This window comes from Grus americana, chromosome 12 (genome assembly GCF_028858705.1).
Source record: "Grus americana isolate bGruAme1 chromosome 12, bGruAme1.mat, whole genome shotgun sequence".
NCBI lineage: Eukaryota > Metazoa > Chordata > Aves > Gruiformes > Gruidae > Grus > Grus americana.
Window position 1 is genome coordinate 16,481,339 of NC_072863.1, and position 22,015 is coordinate 16,503,353.

Genomic DNA, 22,015 nt, shown 5'->3' on the forward strand with positions numbered 1-22,015 from the left:
ATTCATTTAGCAATCTATATGATTCACAATGTCAAACGCCTCTCTGATAGTTCCCTAAGGACAGCTGCTCTTGCTATTTCATCTGTTAAATATTTCCAGAACCCAGAAGTCCTCGGGGAGAAAAGCAGTTATTTTGACTAACTGCTCCTCCTCCTCAACTAGTTACTGTGTTAGCTTCCTCCCACTCAAACACCAGGAGTTGATTAAGACATATGGATTATCTCAACACTACCAAGAATTTCAATTTAGAAAGTGAAATATTGACATTCTTAATATCACATTCCTCTTTCACTTGGGAGCCCTTCTTCGCATTGACACCGATCCCTGCTGAAACACGGCAGCATTGCACAGACTACAATTCAAGGGCTAGGCAGACGGCTTTTTTCACATGGTTTTTGGTTGAAGTTGCTGATGGAGTCAACCCATCATGATTTTCTTAATTCTACTGAGAAAACTACTTGCAAGTGACTCATTTATGGAAATCTTTGGGTCATAAAAAGAATTATTCATTTCCACATTAAATTTAGAATTTTGTTTTATGGTCTTCCTTCTTGTTTAAAAGATTATTTTGTAGTGTGTTTGGCCTCTATTCAATATTACATAAAAACAACACACACAAAAGAAAAATCAAAGAAAAATTCTACACTTGGAAATCCCTCATTTGGAAATCCTTCAGGAACACATCAGTCTTTAAAGTAAAATCTTATTTCCCATATGTAAAAGCTCTGAAAGATTTGTTTTGTTCTAAGTATAGAAAAGGTGAAGTTTTGTTTTGAACTGGAACAGAAACTAAATTTAAAGTGTGCAAAGTTTCCCATTAAACAGAAATCCTGAGTTTGGACTGGCCCTGCTGGGATCCTATGAGCTTCCATAAAGCAGAACCACCACTATTCCCATCCATTCTTGTTGGCATCTCATTTCACCGAGTTTCTATTTAAGATTGATGGCCTTAAGCTGCAGTCATGTATTTAACCAAGTCAAGAAGAAAATCAGAGTGAACCTCACTGACCTTTTATATGTCAAAGTACTGGGCAGATGTATTTAAGTTAACGAAGTGTGAACTCATGTGAAATCTCAAAATAAAACCACAAACTCTCAGATTCAGATGCTACCCCACATTTAGATGAGTGTTCCACTTTTAAAAGAAAAACGTGGGAACTGCAGTTGTGCCATTGTGCACTTTAATAGACAATGTGCATTTACCAGTATCTGTAAAATTCAAAATTTCAAGACTTTAAGGAGGTGTAGGACAGGGGACAGGCTGCTTGGCTGACCTGGTAAGAGGACTCACATAAAGAACGAGAAAGTGGAAGGAAATGGAATATAATTTCATGCTTTTGACACATCATAAATAAGTAATCACTAGGCAAAGGCATTATTTCTGGCAAGAGACATCAGGGTTTTGCAAACCTCTGAAAACATGTGGTCTCAACCAGGATGATACCAGGTGGGGGAAGGCTGCTATCCTTACTGGTAACTCTCAGCATCCTAGACTTAAGGTGTTCAGAGACAGGAAGAAAAAAATATATTTATATCATGACAGCTACGGAAATTTGTAACAGAGAAGTTCTGACCAAACACTAATTTAAACGCACTGACATGTTATGGTCCAAAATGGTTTGTACAGCAGCCACTCCTGAATATTCAACATAATTCAACAGAATTATTAATGGGATTACTTTGGGGGAGGGAGATAATCCCAGACACTCTCCATTCATCAGCAATCCCCCTCACTCCTCAACATTTTGAGACCTCCCTCAGTTTAAGCAGTTTTAGTTAAGCCTGTTGCTCAGCAGTTCTCAAAGCAATGCCAACCTCATCTTTATTTTAATCAAACCTCTGTGAAGAACCCTTTATTTACTCTATACAAATTCTAAAAAAAACCCCAAGGAATATACATCCCTTTTTCAGAAACCAGAGCGACAGACAGCAAAAGGATCAGGTCCAGGAGATAACCTTATTTCAAAATAGTTGCATCCACCACCACAGTCTCCCACACTCAGGGGAACAAACTCATCCTACTGCCAAAGCTTTTTTACAGTTCTACTCCAACAAGATCTGTAGGCCCCAGAACTGCTTGTAGCTGACATTTCTAGTGCTCTGAGCCACCATTTCTGAGGCAGTCGCACATGAAAGAGGCAAAAGTGATTGTGAGGCTTTATGTATTGATGCCAGCCATTGGTTTGGAGTCAGTGAACCAAGAGAAATACACATTGAGATGTACTGAAACAAACAAACTAGAAACAAGCCTGAGGCAAAGAAAAGAGGCTTTTATATATTAATTATACTCTGGTTCTGGGTTCTATCTTGAATAGCAGCTATATAATGAAATTCAGCAAGCACTCATCTCAGGTATTGCAGAAATGTGCAAGTCAGTCAAATGACCTCCTAGCATCAGTCTCAAACTCTTCAAACACGAGGGAAGCTTGCCCAAGGCAAAGAACCAGCGTTTATCCTTGCTTTGCTGATGCAAAGCCTCTTTACCTCAAGAGCAGTCCCTCAGCTTTGGCACCGCTGCCCATGAGAGTAACGTGGTGAGACCTTTGCTCTCAAGTGCTGCCAAGCCACCTCCGCCATGGCTCTGCCCAGCACTCATCACAGGATGATGATCAGACACCCCCAAGCAGCACGTTACACCTGTCTCTGGCCAGCAGCAAAATGACCCCTCTCAAGGGCAGGCAGTGAAGATGGGGCCAAAGCTGCCAACTCAAACTTCAGGACTTCAGTCCTGCTTTGAGGCAAGTCAGAGACAAGAGAGAGCAAAGCCCAACAAAGCTGCACTCCAGAAAGGGCTTTGCCTTTTGTATTCAGTACATTTCACTGAGACAAAACTGGCACTAGGCTGACAGGAGTAGGACCCAGAGAGCCTCTTTAGCTACATTACAACAACCCCATGCATTTTTAATGTTAGTCTGCCCCTTATTTGTGTTTGCCAACAGCTCGAGGGGGGCATACAACATTGCTCAAAGGCAGCTGGGGACGCTGCAGCATCCTAAGCTCTGTGGGCACTACAGCGTCTTTCAACTGGAGGAGGAGTTCTGCCCCGATGCCCCCTGCAGCCTACATGCACACTGCAAAGTCTGCAACCTGAGGTTTCCCGTTGAACACATTGAGCTAAGACCCTGCTTCTGCAGAGTAAAAAATAAAAATTTAAAAAAAAAAAAATGGTCTGAATGTAGACTGGAAGCACAGGTGGAATTCAGTTGCTTTCCCAGCCCTTTTTTGTATTCAAAAGAGAGCTTTCTCTGCCCAACTGCTTGACATTTTCACTTCTAATCTCCTCAGCATCGCTTTGCTCTTCACTGACTAAGCCCATTTCTCTGGTACAAGTCCCCTCCCTTGATCCACCAAGCCCAGCTTTTCCCTCCACCTCCCACCAATGCAGAGTTTGGAAGGACAAAAGTTTTACAAGTCCCATTGAGGTCCAATTCACACGAGTTCCCAGGTGTTATACGAGCTTTGGGAAGCCCCAAAAGCTGCCAGAGTCCCTCAATAAAAACCAGAGCCCCGTACACAGTGGGAGGACAACTGTGGTAGCCCCAGTTTGCTGCACCTGGATGAAGAGAGACTGGCTCTGCAGCCATCAAGGTTTCCATAAGTTTCAAAGGAATTCAGTCATTGCTTGACAATTTTGCCATATACGCTTTTTTCTTAACTTCTACTTATTTTTCTTCTTCTGCCGTTCTCCAAAGTTTTTCAAGGAAAAAAGAAAAAAAAAAAAAGTACTCAGCCCAGACTCCAGCCTAGCTGGGAGCTGTTCGTTTACCTTGGCTAGCATTGTGCTCAGCCAAAGCTCCTGTGTTCCCAGAGGCAAGCCCCCCTCCTCTTGCAAGGCATCATGAGGACACAGCCCAAGATTCAAACCCAGGCTGTGAGGAACAGCGCACTGAATGAACAACCCACTCTCCACAAACACAGCAGCACTCTTCTATCCAGCTTCTGAGTCCTGGCAAAGCTAGTGGCTTTGCAAAACTTTTCACTTTCCTCTCCTCCTCCTTCCTTCCCTCATCTGTCAAACACACTCTTGCAAAGAACCTCAGCTCCACTCTTTTATATAGTTTATAACATGTCTGGTTTTTTGCTATGCATTGGTTAATCTTCTCAATAGTTGCAGTGAAGTTAATCTACCCTCACAAAAGTCCATGAGTGTGTGCAGAAGCCCAGGAAACCCTATTTCCTTAGAAAGAGCTTACAGCACAGAGACAGGCAGGCTGTGAATGAGCCAGGTGCACAGATCCTGCAGAGCTCTTATATTCCACTTGCTATGGTATCAGCCTTTCAACATATGCCATATGTACCAGGAGGCAATACTGCATACTTAAGTCTTCTTTTTCTTCCCAGTTAGTACATCAATTAAAGAAGAAACTCACCTCATCAAAAGTTTAAACCTCTAATTCTGAACACACACACATACCACTGTCTCTTTTAAAAAAAGTCATCCTACTGATTTTTTTTTAAAAACTCAGTTATTCCAGTATGCAACACTTCAAGTACTACCATCCTTCGGCATAGAGAAGGTACAATAGTTTAATAAAGCCCTATACACTATGGTGCATTCTTCTGTTCAAAGGCTATGAACACAGATGAACAAATGAGGAGGTACAACCGGCTAATTTAATGAGCACAAGACCTTCCACTCTGGGTAATTCTTCTTGCCCAGAAGAACAGCACATTTGTTTCCTCCCCAAAGAAAAAAAAAAAAATTCCTCTTGTTAACAATAAGCTACAGCAATCAGTAAACAAATCTGAACTCACCACCAGCAGCAGCTATGAGTGCTCACTTTCCAGGCTGCCCATTCCATCACAGGATGGGGGAGAGAGGGCATGTGTGGGTTCAGGGACCATGAAAGGGCTTTCAGGTGACCCTTCAGTGCCCGCTCTTGTAGGAGAGTGCCAGTTCTGTTCCCAGAAGGTGACACCACCAGAAGCAAAGTTATGAACAGAAAATTCTCTTCATTTAGGTGCTGGAATTTTAAGTAAAGTTCCTGAAACCCCCCAAGGCGTGTTGTTGCTTCCATCAAAGGAAGCCAGTGAGCGTGACTGATAGTTTGATTTTCAGTGGTGCTTAGGTTCTGCAGCTCTCATCAATTGCAGTGCAAGTTGTAGGTACTCAAGGCCAATTTTTTTTTAAAGGGTAGGTATTTTAAAATGTATTAGAGTCAACAAAAATTGGGAGCTACAGTTCTTTGAAGGGTACGAAGGCCTTCTCAGAAGTCACATTGTGAACTTTTTCTACCCTTCTCCCTAATGTTTTGCTTTCTGATTCAGAAAAGATGACAGGAACACTGGTGAACCCCAATTCATTCAAAAAAAATAAAAAGAGAAGATATAACAAAATACATCCTTGGAGAGGAATGTGAATAGTACAAGGAGCCTCCAGAAAGCGTACAAAACACAGGAAACACCCCCAGTCTCTCTGGAACATTCATTCATTTGCTTCAGTTTCCCACAGGAGAGGGGAACCCACACCACCATTTCAAAACCACAGTTTATCCCCTCTCTCAAGAATCAGTTTAGTTAGAAATACACCTCTTTATTACTGCTAGAGCGATCTCACAATAAAGTCCTCTCTTTGTCAGTACTGCAGAAATTAAATAGTAAAACTGCATTATCCACTAAGAGGTTTTTAAGTCTATTTGTTTACATAACAAGAATTACTTTTACATTTCTAATTAGGTAGCTATTAACTAACATACAGGGAAATCACACCAGCATATGAAGTTTTGCTATCAGCACAATCTTATTAAAAGGAGAGCTTAAGATTTCACCAAGAACAAGAAATTAATCATGGTAATTTTTTTAAATCACCAAATGCAGAAGTCAAGGGAGTGCTTTTTAAAAGTTCTTTGAATCAACATATTTTTCTCTGTTGATGTCAGAGTTTTAACACAGGCTTCAGTAAGAGAAAAGCTTCTTCAAATTCTTCTGGCATTATTCTATATATGAAAATCTATGAGGTTTCACTAAATTAAGTTAAAATTAGATTATGCATAGTCATTCTTCCACTGTTACAGTGGGAGAATAACTGCTCTAGTATTCAGAAGCTGCAAGAAAGTCTTTAACCCTTTCTGAGCTAACACAGCAGAGTAGATGCTTGCTAAGGTGTAACAGCCCAGAGACGCCATCAAGTGCAAGAAGGCCTCAAGTGCTTTATCATTCTGGGATCCCCTGCAGAAGACATTTTCTCCTACAGTTTTCCAATACAGCGCAGCACCAGAGAATTCAACTTTGACATTTTTAAATCAGCTGCATTAAACATAGGGATTTTTTTTTGATCCCTTTTTTCTGGTTAGAAATGTGGCTTGATGGGCTGTTGTCAGTATGGAGAGACGTAAAATTTAACAAACCAAAGGAGCATGTTAGCGGTGCTTTTGGAATAGCACTTGACAATAGTAATATGTAGCTGTGCCATCAAAGACTATAGCAGAAAGCAGTCATAATTTACAGTCTCACCCAGGGACTTAATTAATCCTTTCTGATTTTGGGGTCCTTTACTATCTGTAGGAGGCTGTCATATTTTATTTTGCCAGCTAGCAACACAAACTACATTGACTTGGAGTCAAACTGTGAAAGTTGTAACCAAATGCAGACTAGATGACTAAATGCAGGAAGATGATTTATAACAGAAAATAACAGGAAATTATGTTTCTGTAATTCCAGAAAGCATGAACCTGAATTTCCCACATCCTGTTAAAAACCCTCTGCCCCCATGACTATTCCATTTAGATAAACAAAACAGGTTGCACGAGGTAATGAACCTGGGGTGGAGCAAACTTGGATTCCAGAAGGCTGTTCCGCAGCCTCAGTTTCAGTGTGTGCTCTGAGGAAGATACCTGGCAAAGAGCTGTTGGTGGCCTTCACTGGTTCTTCATAGCCACAATGATGATGGGAGATGATGGAGATCTTCAGCCTGTTATTCCCAAAAAAAACCCCAGACTAATAGCTTTTTTTGGCAGAAGCATCCTTCAAACACTCATGTTTGAGCATGATTAATTTGTTTGAAACAAAATAAATTTGTTCTAGTTACTTAAGAATATTGCTGCTTTTGCCTTTTAAAGGGAGATGGAGATGCCACTACCATTTTAGCAGCATCCAACCATATTGCTCCAAGAACTAATGCGTAAACTCTCATTACACAGCACTGAGTCTTTCCACCCCGACAAACTGTTTCTCTCAAAGTACCACCTTTAAAAATACAGATAATACATATGTATTTGCTGCTGCAAACTAAACAGGACTGAGATGGTCACTAAACAGGTGGTCAGACAATCCCATGTATTTTCTTGCAGAAAGACGTTAATTTGTGCGTTCAGTCAAGCAAGTGCTGGAGAATGGTACCCAACTTGATCCACAGTGTAGTTCTTAGTCACTTAAATCACCATAAGTCCATTAAAAGTTAATCACAAATAATATCACTAAAATAGTTGTTTCTGAAGTTTAAAAAAATAGCCCTTTCAGGAATTGCAGCATTTCTGCTTTTCTGCGCAAATTGATCCCAATGTCTATAAGTAATCTTAATTAACATTCTCAGAGATTAATATTTTATCGTTATCACTGTAAGTTCAAACAAGCACTTTAGGACGGGCTATGGCCTCTAATTAGCACTACTAAAGTATTCCTGTCCTTCATAGAGCTGAAGCACTCAAGAGCTCCACTCAAATACAGGAGACACTATGCCAGTCCATGAAAACTTGCAGTTTAAATGAGTCAACAATTCCATCCTCAGAAGTGATTTTATCACATGTACTTGACAAAAGATAGCTGCTTACAAAAGAGAGTTCTGCTTTACAATGTCATTTAGGTTTCCAGTTGCAAATGCAGTTTTTCATGGGCAAAGCTCAGGTGGAGACCACCACAGCTTTGTTTCTTCATATCATATGTAACTGAGAAGGTTTCCAAGGAGAATTGCTGTTGAGAAATGTATTGATTTGCTTCTGAGAATCTTAAAGATGCTTGAGGAATTGCAATTGGGAGTTGCCCCCAAAGGATTTGTCTTTGAAATAATAATAGTGATGTATTACTTTTTCTCTTGTGGGGTACAAAACTTCAATTAAAATTCACATTTTGTATTTGGAAACAATACTGTGGTCTCCAAATGGATTAGAATTAAAGGGCCTTTTCAAGTGGATGCACTGAAGGAATCCGCACAGCATGCCCGAATTCAGCCTGTACTAAACTGTTTGCTGATTGTTTAGTCAAGCTACAGCCAAGGTCATTTTAGGGAAATTTCTGCTGCTACACCTACCATATTGACAGGCTTGACTTGTATTTTTATGGAGAGCCAGGTCCCTACAAAATCCACTACAGTGCAATTTTCATCATGATACTACCTAGAAAATGCAACGATTCTTCCTGGGGATTTACTGTGATACATTTATACTTCTCTCTCCATTCACCCATTGCATGTCTGAGGTAGAAGTAGGAGAGGGAGCTGTCAGAGTCTGCTTCCACTGATAACTTGGTTTCCTCCTGCTTGTGTTCTCACCTCAGCAATTTGTGGCACACATCAAATTACACCGGCAGGGAAATTTCAGCTTCAAAATGCTTCAAATTAACAGAGTACAAACGTCCATTAAGTACTCATTACTTAAATGATAATTGCTGTCCATTTGCATGCACAATAGTCACAGTCTAGAGGCAGGATACGTGCGTGGGGACCTGCTCTGCAGCCATCTCACAGGCAGGGTCAATAGGAGGTTCCCTGCAGCAACTGCCAACACAACTGGGCACCATAATAAGAACTGTGTTGTTATAGGCTAAATAAGCAGCTCTGCTGCTTGATCCTGTGGGTTATGAGGTAATTAGCTTCTGAATAACTGAAATCAATGGATGTTTTTGCAGAATCACACCAAATAAGCAGAAGCTTGGCACACAGAAGGGAGAAACAGTCCCATTGCTACACAGTCATGTTTGTTAATTCCTAGTTTAATTCCACCAACTTCAATAGCTTTATAGCAGGAGAAAAAAAAGAACCCTCAAACCACAGCCTAGGGTTACTAGTAAACCCTATCAAATAACCCTGTAATTTGAAAGCTAAAATGAAGTACTGCTCCCTCTTCTTCAACACCTTCACTTAAAAGCCCTCCTCACTTCCAGGACTGCATACACTGCCACCTTCAAACAGTTTATGGAATCCCACTGCCACCAAACTCCTGATCCTTGGAAATCACATCACTTGGTGATTTCCTGTCCTTGTAAACCTCAGACCCTCCCCACTTCTCCATCAAGCCAAATCTATAATCAAGTACACATTTTAAAGGGTTTTCTTCTAAAGCCTTAGTCTTTTACACATATCCTTGCAAAAAGCCTTCCCAGTTCCCTCTGCACAACATCCATCCCATCCTCTCATCTCTCCATATACCACTAAGTTGCATTTCTACCTGCAGCCATCCTTAAATGACCTCGGAAATATTGAATCTCATTGCCCCAGAGCAGTAAGTACCTTCCACTGTTTCTTCAAATTTTTCAGGTTCAAATATTTGAGTTCCACAAAATAAACATTGTTTCATGATAGTTCTGCTCCCTCCAGTGCAGGCTGTGGAAGCCACACACGCTACCAAGGATTGAACCTAAGACCAAAGCAGGACTTAAACTGAATAGTAGTCTACCTCAGAGAGGATCGGCATCACTCAACACACTTGTGTATCACTAAAGCAACATGGTAACTATTCAAATATTCTTCACAGACTACATCTGTTCCTGAGTGACCTAGTCCAGGCTAGTATTTTTAAAATACACTCCACAAAAACAAACGTTAACTGAAAAAGATCTACTAAAATGGCACTGTAACTTGCACATACACAACAACAGAAAGACTAATCAAGCTGAAGTGGAACCCTTCTTTTCAACAGCATACACTCAAATAACAGACATCCAATCTATCAGAAATGAAAAACAGAGTGAAGCAACAAAGTAAATTATATCTGCTGAAAATGCGACAAACAGCTCTGTTAAGGGCTTGGTGAAAAAATGTGCACTAGAAGGGTGTAACTGGCAGCTCTATTTAAACACCCCCCCCCTCAAGGAAGGCGTGAAATGCATTGAGTTTGCAGAGAATCAACACAGGAAACATTAAACTCTTTCTAATGAAAGAGTTTATCACAGTTCATGACAAAGACATGCAAGCACTGATGGGAAAAGTAGCTCTAAACAAGGTGTAACTACATAGGAGACCAAACTTTGACTGTTTGGGGAAGAACGATTATCTGAGGGAGCCCAATTTCTTCCCCAGGCCACTCCTAATGGTAAAAGTCTCTTAAACAGGAAAGCCAATACACTTATGAATTCACAGATGGTGTGAGGAAAGAGAGTCTCACTGCTCACAGTCAAGTGCACTAACAGACAGCAGTAATTATAAGATGGGCTCAGACCCTGTTCAGGCAAAAAAGAGACTGCCTGAAGGAGGGATGGAGCAGTTCCCTATTCAATGGGACACACGGGATGAGGAGCAGAGGGCAAGTCTGTCATTTGCAAATGAAGCCATGATTATTACCACCACTGAATTCACCCTACAGCTTTGAAACTGGGAGTCCCAGTGCAGTACCTCTCCAGGGTTGTGCAGCCTCAGCTGCGCTGGCAGGTTTGCTAGGAAGGAAGCCAGTGGTGCCCCTGCTCAGCCCCTGCTCACCCACTGCAGAGTGGCTCCTTCTCCCCAGCAGCGCTGGGGGCTCCAGGACCTGGACTTTCTGTTTTCCCTGGTGGGTGATTTCTTATTTTGCTATCCACTAGCATTTGCAAAAGGAACTCAACTGATTCAGAAAAAGTCTTGTTTTGAATAAACTGTGAACACACTGCATACAGAAAAATATCATAAGAACAAAAAGCAAAAAACTATATAAATTCCAAATAAAAATTAGGGTCTGAATACATCTCTCCCTCTAGGCAATTATATGGGTAAATTACTGAACAAATGAAATAGTTATTGTAAGTCCGTTCTTGCAGTATAATTTTTCCAGAAACAGTAAACTACTTTGAGTATTTATCATAATCTGTTATCTGCAGAAAAATGTCAAAACTAAATAAATTTATGGAAATGCATTTACCTAATAATATTTACCAAATGACACTGTTCCCTCTGCTGCTTGTAGCAAACTCAGTCATGGAGACTAAGGACAGGTTTGCCTTATTAATACAGCACTCTGCCTGTGTGTTTTAAATACCTTAGAGCACAGTACCATCTGTGTGTATTCTACTAATGAGCTACTTCTTAGACTGAGGAAGGCCAGCCAGCCAACACCGATTACTCAGATGGAGACTGCCTAATTTTTAAGCAATTAATGAGCTCCTCTCTCACTCTATGTAGAAGATTCCTCTGGTTAATTCTCCTGGCATATTACCGTATATCCTATTCCAGAGAAAGTTTCCAAAAGAAGAATATAAAAGAGAGGAACATGACACAGCGCAGTCCAATTCCTTAGAGCAGAGCCCAAACCCTGTGTGGGACACAAGCTTGAGAAGTCCCTGCTGGGACCACCCTGAGCAGGGGCTGCGCTGCTGCTTCCCAACGCAGCCCAGACAGGGAACAGCATCCTGCAAAGGGGGTAGGCTCAGCCCTCTCCCTCGTTCCTGATTGTTTGGGGCACTACGGTACCTTTAGTAATGCCTCAAAGGACAGACTGGAAGAGCCAGTACCATGCTTACATGGTAAAACCTTTGATGGTTTTATTCCCTCTCATCTCCCAGTCATCTGAAATATCTGACACTGACTATCACCAAATGGTGCACAGCTCCGCAGCTGAGGATCGCCATCCGTGGATGCTGCATGCTCAAGAATCACTGAACACTTAGCAATATGCTCCCATCTCATCCCTTATTTGACTAATGTTATTTTAAAAGGTGAGCCTTAAGGGGCTATTAGATTATGCAAAAATAGAATTCCCTCTTCTGCCACTAAAAAAATATTTCTTAATAACCTAAACAAAGTTTAAGGAGATCAAAATTACCTTTTACAGCTCCCTGTTGGAAAGCACTGTAGTAAAGCATAGAATGAGTATTAAATTATCTCAGTAATTACATTGATAATGCATAACTTTCATGTGCACAATAAAACCATTAAAGGAGATCTGATTTTTACAAGTATATTACACATCATGATTCTGAAAGGGCAACCCTATGTGCAGGAAAGGATGCGCTTGTCTTACACAAATTTAAAAAACATGCCAACTCCAATCACAGCACTGAAACTGTTACAGAGGAGAGCTTTTACCCAGCAGCCCCCAGCAAGCAAAACACTTGCCTCCCTTGAGAATGCTCGTATTTACACACCAATAAGAGACATAATGTAACATTTCAACTTGGTTTGACATTACCAAGCCATCCTACAACCACATTGCGGAATTCGTATTTTTTAAGTTCTCATGACCAAGGTACTGCTCAGGGGGGAAGGAAATTGTTCCAAAAGACAACTACGAAAGACAAATTACTATAGCACATCAAGTGTCCTCCTCACTACAAGATGCAGCAAGTTGGGGACACGTTCTGCAAGAGATTTCACACAAGAATATGCTGGACAACCAACTGTTCGCATGGGATCTGTGTCCTTCAGAGAAAGCTATCAATTACAGCTGTTTATGAAGGAAATGGAGCAGTTCATTTGTAGACATTTATAAAACAGCATTTAATAAAGATGCTTTCTTCATCAGTTGATGTTTACACTTTCCCTGTGTAAGGTCCAAAACACTTGCAGCCAGGCATCCCAGGTAGCTGGATTTAGGTTTCATCTCTCATGCCCTAAGTCAGAGGCATGTTTTGCAGTTGGAACAAAACCATTTGCAATAACAATGGAATGGTAAAGAGCAAGTTTAATCATCCAATCCAGATGAAAAAATCACAATGCTGTAAATAATATGACGTAAAGTCACAGTGAATAAGAATTCTGTTGACCTACATCAGAAGTCAGCCAAAAAGCTTCAGCTTTCAATCTGCTCCAATAAAGCTGAGACACTCCACTGCAAAGTGCAGTTGCCTCTGTAGTCCTCTGATTTGCCTAAAATTACAGATGTTATTTTGAATGGAAATATTACATCCAAAATGTCATTAGTGATACACATTGTAATTTCTTTCCTTATTTCTGATTGTCTAAAACCACATCATTATTCACACCTCTCTGGCTTTATGCAGTGGGACAAGATTCAAGGTCACATCAAAAATAAGTAATAGATTCAAGGGCTCAGATCTACAATAATTATTTTCTTGGCTTGAATTTCAAATCTGCTTTTCTAAACCTCAAGTACCAGAACAAAGAGGTTTCAGAAATACTTTTAAAATGGTTTATTTTCTTAACAAAACATACTCTGCAATTGGAGCCTGCAACTAGAGAGGAAGAAGCAGGCCCCTCTTCACCCAGGAGGTCTGCCAGAGAGCAGTGCTGATAGCTGCACATCTACCTCCAACCTGGGAGCTGAGGAAGCCTGCGGGATGACCTGGCTCCACTAAAAAGCTCTCACTTTCTCAGTTTTCAGATCTCCTCTGCAGGGAACCCAACGGATTTGACATGGCCAACTGCTTCCCAGCAGGGAATCCCAGAAACAGGAGGGTTCTGACCACTATGTGTTCAATCTTCCAGCTTCTTCATCCGACATCCATACTAAAGACCCCAGAAGTCCTGGCATTCAGCTGCAACTCTTGAATGCCCCAGAGATACAGAGCCTGAGAATAACCCTGCCTTTGATTCATGTTCCAGCAGTTTTCCATTGCTTATTAAATGTATCCATCTCAGGGAATTTACTGTTCAAAATGAAATCGTGTCACTGAAAAAGAAATTCTGACGAGCCCTATTCTGCAGAATGTGATTATATTTCTGCATTTTACCATTACCTCAAAGACACCAGAATGATTATTTCTCACATTACTCTTCCCTTTCCAGGCTCACATGTTTAGCTGAACACGTAAGATAGCAAAAGCATGCATGAAGTGGCTCACACATTGATCCAAATAACCTTAGGATCACAGAGTGCGTCCACAAAACAAAAACATAATGCTTAAATCCAAGAACAAACAATTCCTGTCATCTTGTGAAAAATCTGACCTACTATATGAACATCAGTCTTCACAAATATTAAGTCACTTCTATCTTCACCATATCAGTCAATACCCATTAACTCTCAAATAATTATTTTTTTAAAGTCTGTGAAACAACTTGGCACTCAAATTTTCATATGTATTTGTACAGTGGGATGAAAGGACCAGCATTTCTTTAAACAAACATGAACATCTGGCTAGACTATACACTGAGGTGTCCTTGGATAAAGCTGTTTTAAGCTATTCACACATCTGATGACAGAACTCCAGTTCTGGTATTGCTAAAAATCTAAAGGCAGCTACTAGGTAAGCACAGATGGAGCCCAGAGTGGTTCAAATGCAGCTGACTGCTTGCAGAGTCACTGCCGTTTATGATCAACAAATGTTCTTTAGGTCAGAGGACTAAGTATCTACACAGGTTTCTATAAACTTGGTTACCCAAGAGACAATTGGCGCCTCCAAGGCTCATGGTCCCTCAGGTATTCCATATGCCATTTTACAGTCATAAGTGTTTTTTCCTCCTGTGTCCCTCACTATACACTGGGAGGACAGCTTAGAGCCAATACACACAACAGACTTGGAACATTCCAAGGCAAAAGCTCTTAGCCTAAAACTAGTGCACAAAACCTGGTATAGCAGAATCTCTCTCCTCTTCCTCCTCCATTTCTATCAGACACATCTTACTGTCTTCTACTGAAAAATGGCAGAAATTACAAATACTTTCCCCCGGCACATGTATCCAAGGACATAAAAGCACATTCTACACACATGCTTATTTAGCCTCAAAACTTTTCTAGAAGATAGCATTGTTTTCCTCGTCCTTGCCTAAGGCATTAGCAACATAACACAACAGAGGGAAACATTTCATTTGTGTTATCCACACACCTTCAGTGTGCTGGGCAATCTGAACATCACTTCATCCAGGTGATTTTCTACCGTCTATAAAATAGGAATAACTATGATGCAAAGCATTAGAGACAAAAAGCACTTGTATTAAATATCATGGTACCAGATGTTTACTAGAAACACCATATAGTCCTATGAGAGTTAAAAAAAAAAAACAAACCAAACAACCCTGCCAAGGTAACAAAGCACAGTTAGAATACTGAAAGTTCAGAAAATAATACTATCATGTTTCAAGGCCTCTACTACACAGCTCTAAAACATTTAAACTGTACATATGGTTACTGGATGCCTAAACAGCAGTACGTCCCCCAGACACAAGCAAGAGTGACATACAAAATATTGTACTTTAAACATTAGAAAGGAATTTGGGAGCTTCAGGCTTTCCCTTTTGCCCTGTTTCAGACCTGTTGACTGAAAGGGGAGCTGAATCCCGCTGGGGCTTGCCCTGACACGTACCACTTTCCCTGATGCCTCCTGCCCCAGAGGGGCTGTAGGTCAGGTTAGCAGTCAGGGTCTGATGCAGGTTCCCAATTCTCCCACTTCATTGCAGCAACAGGAATGAGAAAGCCAGATACAAAAGGCTCATGTCAGGTACTGCTACTACCTCCAGTTTCTTTATTAAAAACCAGTGAACAGTGCTTACAGCTGCCTGGATCAAATGGTCTCCTACTTATTCAATTACTACTTAATTTCCCATTTGGAATAACGGATGTAGAAATCTCAGTAGATACCTTTTTAAAGGAATACTGATCCCTCAAAGATGCAAACCAACTGCACCTGTCTTTAATTAAAGTATCAAAATACCTTCATCAAAAACAAAAGAAAAGTGATTGGGAGTGAGTTTCCATAGGTCATATGCAGCACAACAGAGCTACAGTTTTGTGAATCTCAAAGGTAGAAGAGGTCTAAAACAAGTCAAGCTAATAGAAATACCCTCACACTGCCTCCCTTTCCTGCCTCGAACAAGGAACCACACGTGGAGGGCAAGCAAGAAGGAACTCGCTCAGGCACAGGCAGCCTGGTTACCACGTCGTGGAAAAAGCAAAGTGCTCAGGTCGGAAGCTTAAGTTTTATCTAAGTCTCTGTCTTCAGTGGCAGAGCACTGTATGTTTTCATATCAGTATGTATTATAAGTACTAATCATGCTTCTTGTAGGAAAGAATCAATTGGATTTGAAAGGGTTGGAGACTAATAAAGTGATAAAACATACACTCTAGAGGTGACACTGCAGCTCACATCAATTTTGCTTTCAACTCATAGATAGGCAATCATTTCTGCTTTAGCAAGTTATAACAGTACTGCAAGAATCTCACACAGGTCTATATACCAACATTTGCACACACATGCATTGCACTAAAAAGAATTCCTTTCTTCTTCACAGTCAACAACTTGAAATACTTAACTCTCTACCTCCCAAAAAGGGAAACCTCTGTTTCCTTTATTATTTGTAAAGCCAACTTCTCCAAACTTAAATGCCAAAAAATAACAAAAAATGCATCTTAATTCTCCTTTGTTGTTCTTTCCCATAGTGATTCCAACATCTCCTACCTCACAATTTTACTGCTTGCCACGTTCGCAGCTACACTTATGGCAAAAACAAGTATGTGACTAAAAAAGAAGTTTCTGATACGGTGTGTCACAAGGACTAACAATTTAAAACTGAAATGCACTCCAAACAGCAAGCAAGGTTCTGCAAGTAGAAAAAGTTCTTTAAACTCAGCGGACAGAGATATGAGAATGTGTATTAATATTCATACCTAGTTCAGTCTAAGGAGCCTTATTTACATTCCTTCAAATACATACAGCAGTCTGTGAAAGCTGCTTTAAACACATATTCAGGTTACGAAAAACCAAGCACACTTCAGAACCGTTCTTGGTCAGGAGTTGAACCATAACTAAGCCATTACATCACAAATTCCCCATAGGTCTTATAGGTCCATATCCCCCTAAGTCACCTCCAAGTCTCTGCATGACCAAGAGATGTCCCAAACTGAGCACTTATCTGTAGGACTAGTGAACGTGCTGAGCTTGAAGACTGTGTGCTGGGTAAGTTTGCAGCTGTATTATTTATATATATTCGAATATTAGGCAAGACAGACCTCCCAAAAATATTTTCATGAACAAGCTGAAAAACAAATCATGCCAGAACAACTTTTCCTGTCCCTCAGGACAGTCAGTTTCAGAGTAAGGACACAAACCTAGGACACACACCCTCAAAGTGAACTGAAGTACTGAAATAAAGATGTCTCTAAATTTCTATTTAGGATCTTAAAGAAAACAAACCAAAGACACCTGGATACATTAGTTGGCTTTTTTAATTTTAAAAGGTCCCATTTTGAGGAGGACAAAAAAAATACTCTATCCAGTCAAAGGCACAGAGCTGGAAGATTTCTCAAATCATGATGAAATGTCTACTAGAGGTTCAGATATTATTAATAAACTCTTACATGCTGCAGCTAGATGTAGAACAGATATCCAAACAGCTGACATGATGCCCATATTGCAAAAGTGGAAGATTATAGATTTTTAACTGAGGAAGTGCCATTTCTTTCATGCTTTGCTTATTTCCCCTATCCCTAAAGATCCTACCTTTGTGATTTACTGCACTTGGAACAATTTAATTGCGTTCATTTATTTTATTCAGATACAGTTGTGGTTTCCCTTTTGGGAAAGGAGTCTAGCTTTAATATTTAAGTATCAGCTCAATATTTTAATTATTTAAATTATACATGAACTCATTTTAAATGAGTGTAATAGCTAAAAATTTGAGTGTTTAAATAAGTTCAATATTTAAACCCTGTCAGGCTGAGGTCACTAAAAAAACCCCAAACTTCTAGCAGATTATTTCCTTTTTTGTTCTCTATGCATCTCCCTTCCTCCCCACCAGCAAATAGAATGTCTAAATGTTGCCAGCTGTCTCCCAGATAAGTCTGTCTAGCTGCAATGCCGCTTTCTTTCTAGAGAAGAGGAAACCAAGGCTGAGACTTCCATAACAAGGTGCACAGACTACCAGTGCTTCACAGCTTACTGGCTGGTAGCCCCCTGAGACCTGACTGAGCACAGGAGCCTGGCTCCTCGCTTCCCGCTGATCCAAACTGAACAGATGGAGAGCAGCCGTGAACCTGTGAGCAGACACAACTGTATGCAAGAGGGACCCTACATTCCCGCACTGATGACAGCTTAGAACAACAGTGATCTCGACTTTTTTTGTTTGCTGGAGCTGTGAATAACTTAACATTTTCTGGGGAAAGTAGGAGATCAGTGCACGCTGATTAGTGCTGCCAAGCTCCCATTTGCTCTATGTCTGCACGTTACTTGCAGGAAGTAAAAGCTGAAAGCCTCGTTTGCATCACTCATATCTCAGACATTGGGAGAACTCATAGCCATGCATTTTACATGAGGGCCAAAAGTCAGCTCTTCAGGTAGATGCAATTGCAAACAAAAAGCAAATGGCAACTGTGAGGGCTCATCCTGCAGCTCCTCTAGGTGCCCAACCCAGCAGGAGCAACAGACTTTTAAGAGTTATGTTCCTCTAGGATATCCCACTCCAGGCACAAATCCATGAGTCACCTCTGAAGTACAAACACCTCCATTTCCATGTATGTCACAGTTTTCATGGCCAAAGTGATGAGGCAACAATACAGAAAGATTGAGAGAGAAGGGAGCAGAGGGAAATCCTTGGCTAGAACAGTGACAACTAGTAGGAAAGCAAAGCTCTCCTGAAACATCTATAGCAGAGCACAGTAAGTTGTTGCACAACATTTAAAAGGCATGAAAAATCAAGCCAACAGGTTTTAAATGAATGTGTTAAAGCACTAAGTCCCAAACACTGCAACATCAATGAGAGGATTTGGCTATGCCCGTGCACAGCAAGGCACGATGCTAAGTCAAGCCCTCTCTCCCAAGCCATCGGTGACAAAGTTGGATGCAGGTGGAGGGTGATGGGGTGGGTGAGGGATCAGAGACACACTTCTCTGGCATATGACTGCCTTTTGGGTGCTCCTAAGATAAAGGGGAGGAAAAGGAAGGCCAGAATCCCAGAGAACATCCATCTGACACACTACAGAAGAGAAGACACAAGGCTCTGGCTTTGTAGCGGCTTTGTAGCTTGGAGGACATACCAGTGCCAGGCCTGAGCCAATTAAGCCCTGTTAACCTGCAGAAAGACTACTACCAGCTCTACAGCCAGCAGCCTAGTAGAAACCTTGGGAATGTCTGCCCGTGCTCCTCCACACAAGGTTGGCATGCCCTCTGGAGCTCTAGCATGCTGAGACAGGGTATTTCAGCTCAGCAAATAAATACAGCAACAATAAATGGCATCAATTATTCACTAATGGAATTATGTCTAGTAAGTCAAACAGAATCTATAATCTGAAAAATCTTTTGCTTAAAAAATGCAATATTCTTTTAATTGGTTTTATATTCCCTGCTATGATTATTCAAAGCACTATATACAAAGGGCTTGGGAAGAGAAGTCACTTAATCAGATGTCCTGGTTTTAGCTGAGAAGGTTGATTTTCTTCATAGTAGCTAGTGTGAGGATATGTTTTGGATTTGTGCTGGAGACAGTGTTGATAATATAGAGATGTTTTTGTTCTATGGACTTATTGTTGAGCAGTGTTTACACAGGGCCAAGGCCTTTTCTGCTTCTTGCACTGCCCTGCCAGCGGGATGGCTGGGAGTGCACAAGAAGTTGGGAGGAGACAGACAGGACAGGTGACCCAAACTGACCAAAGGGATATTCCATACCATACGACGTCATGCTCAGTTTATAAGGAGCTTGGGGGGAAGAGAAGGGGGGGGCGGCGGCGTTCGGAGTGATGGCGTTTGTCTTCCCAAGTAACCGTTACGCGTGACAGGGCCCTGCTTCCCTGGAGATGGCTGAACACCTGCCTGCCTATGGGGAGTGGTGAATGAATTCCTTGCTTTGCTTTGCTTGTGCGCGCGGCTTTTGCTTTACCTATTAAAATGTCTTTATCTCAACCTACAAGTTTTCTCACTTTAACTTTTCCAATTCTCTCCCCCATCCCGATGGGGGGGGAGCGAGTGAGCGGCTGCGTGGTGCTTAGCTGCCGGCTGGGGTAAAACCACGACATCAGATTAAAGGGAAATCACCTACCAGCTGGGAACCTAGCAGTTCCCACATCCTCAATTTATTTGTATAACCTCCACCTGTAAAATACCCTTTTCTAGGCTACTGCTAAGGCTGCAGACACAGCAATAGCTATTCACTCAGTTTTAGTTCTTAAAGCAGGCAAAAAGGATGATGTGCAGCTTGCAAAAAAGCTTCTTAATATTAAGAAATGCTTGTGAAACTTAAGTCAATGTTACATTCGCACAGATGCTTGAGGCAAACTGTTCAGTTCCCACCACAAACAGCAATCATTACTCTGTAGACATGACAGATTTCTTCTGGAGCATCTGGAAGTTGCTGCCTGTAACGAAGAATCTGACTAGCATAATTAAATTAGCTCACCCATTTTAATTATTTTGGCACCACATCTCAAGTGAGAAGCAGCCAAACAAATTTGTCTTGCTACAAGTTTCTGTGTCATTTTTGCAGCATTGCAAGGTACTCTAAAACCTATCTGAAGCCTCACATGCATTCCTGCTTGTCTTCTCCAAATGGAAATATGGACTCCTGAATCTCTAACAAAGGGCAAGTAAAGGACATGAGACAGATATCTTTCAGTTCTGTTTTCTCTTCCCTTCCATGAGGACTGTTTCTTCAGCAAACTTTAATTCTATGCTTGCAACTGGAGGACTGTTTCATCACCTTCTGTTTGACATCTCAGATCCTCCACTCCTGACCTCTCTTTAATGACTCTTGCCTATTGTCCAGACCCTGTGTACTGTCTGCATTTGCTGTCTGAAGTCCCATTCTCAACTTTCTCTCCTTGGGTTTCCATTCCTCAGCATCAAAGGAGTATTTTCCAATCAGCCTCTGAAGATGACTTCCTAGCCAAACCACTGTTCTCTTTAAGGCAACTTCAGTTTCACTGATAATGCCCTTCTGGACATTCTTTTCCCCCCTCCCCCTTGACTGCCTCAGTTTTAGTGATGCCTTTGCATTGCCTGAAGACAACACTACACCTTCTCCTTGCTCCGCTCCAAGTCCTCTTCAACTCAGCTCTCTTTATATTCTGCCTGCCCCTTTAGGAATTTATATTCTATTATGTGATATTACACACATGCTAGTCAACTTCATAATTGCTCTTGTACTTAACACTAATCACAATTCTGACCATTCATGCAATAATTCTACGTATTGCTTGGGAAAATGCCAGTCTACATAAGTCAGCAAAGATACCAATACCCTGATTTTGCTGGTTTGTTGACCTAGTAGCCCAAATCTGTCTTTATCATCAGTGTCAGCACTTTCCATGCACTGCTTCACACAGCTCTATGTAACTGTCTGCACAATTTCCCTTCCTCTTGTAAAGTTGCTCACCAACTTAGACATCCCCATACCAATAGCCAGCAAGACCCAAGACTACAACATCCATCCAGAACACTGCTGCAGAGATCCTATCCACAGGGTGTCATTTGGGCACCCCATCCAGTCCCCCCCCACCCCCAAGGTCCCATCTGCAGCTGAAACAGTCTTCCTGTGTTCAGACATTCTGCTGTTTCCACTGCAGTGCAGCTGCCCACAAATAAGCATTAAATTGCATTCCCCTTCCTACTCTCCTTCATCAAGACATCAGTAAAAAAAAAAAAGACCCTGAACTACAGCATGCTATAGCTACTGTCACCCTATCAGCAACATGGTCTCATTGTTTCTTTGTCTTGCCTGGCTGCATCCATCCACTCTCTCTGATCTTCTTCTTAAACCACAATACAAATAGTTAAAGTTCAGAAGCCTCTGGAGCATCTGTCCCTTCAAAACAGATAATATTTAGTGAAGCCCTCAGCAATCAAACAACAGTCCTTCATATCTAAAGATGCCTTTCAGAAAGGGAGTCAAATTATCAATTTTGCTCCAAGCGCTGAAATGACAGAAACAGAGAATGTATTTCACACACAATGTAGTAGAAAAAGAAAAAGCAAAAATAAAAAGAAATCAAGAGTTTGCTCCACACAGCAAGCT

General features: G+C 41.2%; 1 protein-coding gene across 3 annotated transcripts in view; it reads right to left on the reverse strand.

Moving 5' to 3' along the window:
* IL1RAPL2 (interleukin 1 receptor accessory protein like 2) overlaps positions 1–22,015 on the reverse strand; it is a 396,885-nt gene that overhangs the window by 360,580 nt on the left and 14,290 nt on the right. The gene's annotated exons all lie outside the window — the stretch shown is intronic.